At 35.4% G+C, this 6,987-nt stretch overlaps 1 pseudogene; it reads right to left on the bottom strand.

Moving 5' to 3' along the window:
• Positions 1–5,863: 5,863 nt before the first annotated feature.
• Positions 5,864–6,782, bottom strand: LOC104866022 (annotated as a pseudogene).
• Between the last annotated feature and the right edge of the window lie 205 nt (positions 6,783–6,987).

The raw sequence follows: 6,987 nt of genomic DNA, 5'->3' as shown, positions 1-6,987 counted from the left end.
TTTGTTTGGGTGGTACCTTGGTATTTCAATTTTTTGGAATTGTTGGCCTCCTTTCTCTCTCACTGAGTCTATTGTTCATGTACAGGAAAGCTATTGATTTTTTGTGCTGACCTTGTATCCAGCTACTTTACTGAATTTGGTTATTAAGCCTATAAGACTTTTGGTGGATTTCTTGGGGTCTTTTATAAAGAGTATCATATCATTTGCAAATAATGATAATTTGACTTCTTCATTTCCTATCTTTATTCCTTTTATTTCTTTCTTTTGTCTATTTGTTGTGGCTAATGCATTTAGAACTATATTGAACTGAGTGGTAACAGTGGATGTCCTTGTCTTGTTCCTGATTTTAGATTAAAGGATTTCAGTTCTTGACTATTTACTATGATAATGGCTTTTCATATATGGCTTTTTCAGATTGAGATAGAGATAATCTATTCCAATTTTTTTTAGGGTTTTTATCAGGTATGTGTGTTGGATTTTGTCAAACACTTTTTCTGTATCTATTAAGATGATCATATGGTTTTTGTCATTGGTTCTAGTAATATAGAGTATTACATTTACTGATTTGTGTATGTGGAACCATTGCTGCATCCCTGGGATGAATCGCACTTTGTCAGGGTGTATGATCTTCTTGATGATTGGAATTCTCCTGACCAGCTTCTTATTGAGGATTTTTAAATCATGTTCATTAGTAAGATTGGCCTATAGTTCTCTTTTTTGGTAGGGTCTTTCTCTGCTTTGGGGATCAAGGTGATGCTTGCTTCCAGGAATGAATTTGGGGGTATTGTTTCCCTTGCAATTTCATTGAAGGGGTTAAACAACTGTGGAAATAGATCCTCCCTAAATGAATTGTAGAATTCCACAATGAAGCCATTAGTGCCCAGGCTTTTCTTATGTTTTTATTACATTTTCAATTTCATTGATTGATATTGAGTTGTTTAGAATTTTTAGGTCTTGTTCTTTCAACATTTGTATCTAGGAATACATTCATATATAGGAATATGTCCACTGCTTTTTGTTTTCTATCTTATTGGAGTATAGTTTCTCAAAGTAGATATTAAGGGTGCTCTGGATTTTCTACTGTGTCCATTGTAATTTTACCCTTTTCATTCCTAATTACATGGATTTGGGCCTTTCCTTTCCTTTTTTATAAGATTAGCTAAAGGTTTGTCAATTTTGTTCATTTTTTTAAAGAACCAATTCTTTCCTTCATTGACTTTTTGTATCATTTTCTTAGTATCCATTGCATTGATTTCTGGTCTGATCTTTATAATTTCCTCCCTTGTATGAGCACTGAATTAGTCTTTTTCTTCTTTCTCTAGAAGCTTGAGCTTCAGCATCAGATTTTTTAATTGATCTTGTTCTGTTTTCCTAATAAGTGTTCACTGCTATGAATTTCCCTTGTAAGACTGCTTTCATTGTGTCCCATAGATTCCTATATATTGTATTGACATTGTGATTTGATTGTAGAAACTCTGATTTCTATTTTAATTTGTTCTCTGACCCATTGGTTATTCAGAAGTGTGTTGTTCAATTTTCATATGTTTCTTTTGCTGTTGATATCCAATTTCATTCAACTTTGGTGAGAGATAACATCACTTCCTTTGAACTTATTTAAACGTGTTTGATGATTGATACTGTGGTTTATTTTGGAGAATGACTCATGTGAAGGTGAAAAGAATGTGTAGTCTGATTTTGTGGGGTGGAACACTCTGCAAACATTTGTTAAGTTCATTTGTTCAAGAGTTTGATTGAGTTCTAGCATTTTGTTGTTTATTTTCTGTAAAGTTGATCTGTCTATTTGTGACAGTGTGGTACTGAGATCCCCCAGTATGACTGTATTAGTGTCTATTTGATTTTTCATGACCATTATTTTTGTTTTATATAGTTGGTGAACTAGTTTTTGTTGCATATATATTTATGATTGTCATCTCTTCCTCTTGAATTTTTCCCTTTACAAGGGTGTAGTGTCCTTCTTTTCTCCCTCTCAATCAGTGTTGGTTTGAAATTCATTTTATCTGCCAACAGGATAGATGCTCCTGCTGTTTTTGGAGTTCCCATCACATAGAGAATTATTTTTCACCCTTTAACTTTCAGTCTATGAGGTTTTTTTAATCAACTGTGTCTTGCATGCAGCATATTGTTGGATCTTGCTTCTTGATCCATTCTGCCAGTCTATTTCTTTTGATTGGTGAATTGAGACTATTATCATTGATAGTTATAACTGATGTGTGTTGATTTACCCTTGTCATGACTTTTTCTTTTAATTTCTTGCCATGCCCAATGAAGTCATTCTGTTTTGCTTCCTGGGATTGTGATCTTCATTTTCTTTTCCTAGGATATTGTTTAAAATTTTTTGGAGTGTGGTTTTGTATTCATCAGTTTCTTAAGGTGTTCTTTGTCATGAAAGTATCTTATTTGTCCATCAATTTTGGAAGATAGATTTTTAGGGTACATCAGTATGGTTTGGAGATTGTTTTCCTTTAGGGCTTGAAGTACATCATTCCATGCTCTTCTTGCCTTGTGGATTTGTGTTGAGAAGTCTGCTGATTCTGATAGGCATTCCTTTGTATGTGTCTTGTTTCTTTTCTCTAACTGCTTGTAGAATTATTTTCTTCTGTTGGGTTTCTGGAATATTCAGTATTATTTGACTATGTGTAGTTTTTTTTTTTTTTTAATCATGGCTAGTTGGAGCCCTATATACCTCACTTATCTGTATGTCAAGTTCGTTTCCCTAACTTAGTAAGTTTTCTGCTATTACTTCTGTGAAGTTTTGTTTTTGTTTTAATATCAGCTGCACTCTCCTGTTTCTTCTATGACCCTGATCTGTCTTATGTGATTCTTCTTTGCACCATCTAGCAGCTGGTGGATAGATTTCTTGTGTTCCATTACTACTTTTAAGAAATTTTTATTTTCCTTGTCACTAATTGCTCTCCTATCTTCTAGATCTGATATTCTGTCTTTGCACTGGTTTGTTCTCCTGTGTAAATTTTCAAAGGAGTTTTTAATCTCCTGAAAATCTGTTTGCATCTGTTTTATGACTTCCATTTGTTTTGTATGTTGGGATTCCCTCATGTTCTTCAGCTCTATTTTTTAATCTCTATCCACTCTCAATTTATTAATCATGTCTTATTCTATGGGAAAAATCTCTGTTCTTATATGAGAAACTATTTTTTTATTTCATTTTTTCCAGATTTTCTTTTGCTGCCAGTCCAGGGAGTCCAAGTGGTTGAGTATCCTATTGTTCTATCTTGTTTCTCTTTTGGGTTGCTTTATGTGATCTGGAGTCTGGTTTTGAGACTTGTTTTCATATCTTCTTATTTCAACAGATGCAGCCTGCTAACACCTTTTTTGTGGCATAGTTTTGCTCACCCAGTGGGGTTAAATTCTTAGCAAGCCACCAAGTGGCTTTCTCTACTTCTCACAGTGCACCAATTCCTGGGTTTGGATTCCTGGTCACCCTCTGGATCTCTGAGTTGACCTGTTATCTGGGTAGGCTTTTGACCAGGGCCTGTGCACACTTGGGATGGTATTGGTATACCTCTGGCTAAGTCCACTGTGTAGTTGTTGTCTGGGAGTGCCTTTGGCTGGGCTCTTTATGCCCCATTCTCTTGTGTCTGAGCAGGATTCTGGCTAGCTTCTCCACACACTTGCTGATGGTATTGGCGCAGGCCTTGGGCTGATCATTGTGTGCCTGTGCAGCTCTTTTCTAGGAGGGATTTGGCTTGTGTGCTCAAATTCTTAGGGTCAAGGAAGGGCCCTGGCTAGACTTGCCTGAAATCATACCTCTCTTGTGCATACTGCTGCTTACTGGGTTCTGCCACAAATTATAGCTTTCAAAAGAGTTGATTTTAATTATTTTCTGTTTAACTCCTTTACTTTAACTACTCAGAAAACTAACAGAATTACAAGAAAAAGAAAACATACATTACATAGGTATTTAAAAATGAATTATAGCTGGGGATGTAACTCAGTGGCTCTGCTGCCTGCCTCTCAAATGAAAGAAGCCAAGTTTGATCCCTGGTACAAAAAAAAAAAATACATATATGGACATAAAAACAATGAATAAAAAGAATGTCCACTGTGCCAATCTAATTGTAATTAGGAAAGTAAATTAATGCACAATAATAACATTAAAATGTGGCATACTTAATCCTTTAGTATTTTAGTCTTTAAAACAATATTTATAATTATGGCCAAATTCACATATCACTAATTTTCAGATCTCATTTTGAGTCATACTTATTCTCTAGAAATATCTAGTTTTTTGGTGAATGTTGGATCATTAGTAGAAAATAAGGTTCTTTTTGAAGAGGCAAGTGCCTATTAACTTCATATTCAGGATTTTTTGTGACATCAGTATTCTACTTACAATCCATCTAGGTATTGTAAAGATTATTTGACTACTAAAATGTCTATAGCAGATCTCATTGGAATCTCAATGGCCATCAAGAATCCCCAGATTAACTTCATTATTTGCTTAGATAATACATGCACACATTTGCACGTACTGAAGACAAAACACTCTTAAGCAGCTTAGAAGAGTGCTATATTAGTTTGGCTCAGCAAAATCTAAAAGTAAAGTCAATCACTTTCCACTACTTATCTCATTTTACTAACCTCCACATTAATTTCCTCTACAAATGGTGATCTCATTTTTTTTCAGTCTGTGCTATTACAAGACTTTATCTCCCCTTGCAGAAGAATATCTTTTTTTAATATTACAAAGCTCTTTCTTGGGAGCATCTGGTACAATAACAGAATGAATAGAACACAATCAAATACCAAAATACCACAAAAAATGAGAACAAAAATTATCCACAACAGTGTATTAAATTTAGATTATAACTATAACAAAATTCATTGAAGAATTTCACAAAACATAGCATAAAAGTAAGTCTGCGGGCCCCTATATCAGGAGACAAACTGATGATAAAAACTGTGAATAAACAAGTTTGGCTTAACAGCCCCTAACTTTTCAAGTACAAACATATCTTGATCAACACAGCTGCATTATCTTGGACTCTGAAAGACTGAGGAAGAAAAGTAGATCAGAACAATATTATTTTCCCCATGGTTTTCAGACCAAAATTCTGTATAAATGCCTTCTATACCCGGACAAAGAGACTCGAAACAGTTATTGTCAATCAAATATATTCTCCATTACTTTATTACACATAAAACAATTATGTGACAAAATTGTCAGGTCCCAGATTGGGGAAAAAGAAACATTAAGTGGCTCTGTGAGACTTGTAAAATTTGAGGATATTTTCTTAAAATTTTAATTTTGGAGAAAACACACATCAATTACTTAGCTAAGATCTGTGCTTCCACAACTTCAATTTTCAAAACTTATAGTGGGAAATATTCAGTTAGTTATTCTAGGCTTAATTATTCACACAGAATAGAAAATTTATAGTATTTTTACTTTGTTTATTAAAATACTGAGTTTATTTTACTTGTATATTTTTGTCTCCCCACCATCTCCATGTCTGACCACCACGACTAACTACCACGTCCTATCATAGCATTCCATATGTACTTAAAACCAGCAAAGAGTGGAGTTCCATTTTTAAAAACTAAACAGGCATTTTGTACAACACATACTGGGCAATGGAACACGGACAACATTTATGAAACACAGCGGAGAAATTTCTCATTTTGCATTATTAAAAAGAATAGCCAGATATCAACTGTAACAGAAATGAAATAAGACAGAATATTTTATCAAACTGATTTAGCAAACCGGTGATTTAGCTCAGTGGTTCTGTCATCTGCCTTGCAAGCGCAAGAACCCAAGGTCAATACCTGGTACAAATAAATAAATAAATAAATAAATAAATAAATAAATAAAGTTGTTTTCTTAAAGAGACTTTCTCCACTGCCGGAGATCTTGAATAGTCTCCTGCTCAGTCATCCGGAAACAATTCTTCACATAATTGATGAACTTGGCTTCCACTTTGGGAAGAAAACGACCCTTTTCTATACTTGCTTGCCTTATTCTTTTAATATCTCCACAGAAATAGGTCCTTTGGGTGTTTTAGGAGTCTTTTCCTGTTTTTTGAAGGATTCTTGATTTTTTTATCTTGTTGTTGATGGTTTTGAGTCTTTTCCGTGTGATTTTTGTGCAATTTTGGCTGGAGTATCTCAGATCGATTTCTTCGCTGGAGCTTTCTCTTCAGTTTCCTTATTATCCAAATCATCATCGTCATCATCTTCATCATCATCATCTTCATTGTTGCCATCATCATCATTTTCATCAGCAGCTGGTTTTACTTTTTTTTCTGTGGAAACTTGCTACCACTTTCCGGGGCAGGTCCCACTCCAGATATACTTAAGAAATTTACATCCTCTTCCTCCTCTTCATCTGACTCTGCATCTTGATCCACAGCACTCCACAAATATGCACAGGCCCTGAATACACTTCAACCTTCAGACAACAGGTGGTGTAATTTCAAAGACCCCAAGGGAAACCGTCAGCTGTGCACACATTTTCGGAGTTGCTATTATTACTTTAGTGGGACTGGTTTCATAATTCATTTCTTTTGCTTCCATCCTTTGAACCAGGCCCTGAACTGACCGTTCTTAATGACAACTGGTGCTCATTTTCATCATTATCCACCTTAAAGTGATAATCTTTGTCGGCCTTTAATTCACAACAGGACGAACTTGTTTTTCATTATTCTACCTACCAGAGGGCAATGTAAAATCATCTTCCCAGATTCGAAAAGATAGTTCTGGGGCCTCAGGGGGCTGACGTCCATATGCATCCAATCTTCCATGCAGTGATGGCACGCACTTAGGTGGGAGAGAACGCGGACGGAAATAAACAGCTATTGCCCCCAGAGAACAGAAGCACAGGATGGAATCAGCCAGGGAAAGCCGCAGGCTCCTCGAGATTATATATTGTTTCCTGCAATCTCGCGAGAGTTTTCCTAGTCCCACGTGCTCCAAATCCTCCCTCCCACACAGACAGTCTGCAGTACA

Source organism: Fukomys damarensis, unplaced genomic scaffold (genome assembly GCF_012274545.1).
Source record: "Fukomys damarensis isolate Sample0158 unplaced genomic scaffold, DMR_v1.0_HiC HiC_scaffold_18, whole genome shotgun sequence".
Classification (NCBI taxonomy): Eukaryota; Metazoa; Chordata; class Mammalia; order Rodentia; family Bathyergidae; genus Fukomys; species Fukomys damarensis.
Note: the sequence above shows the minus strand (reverse complement) of the source record. Positions and strands in the feature narration are given on the sequence as shown.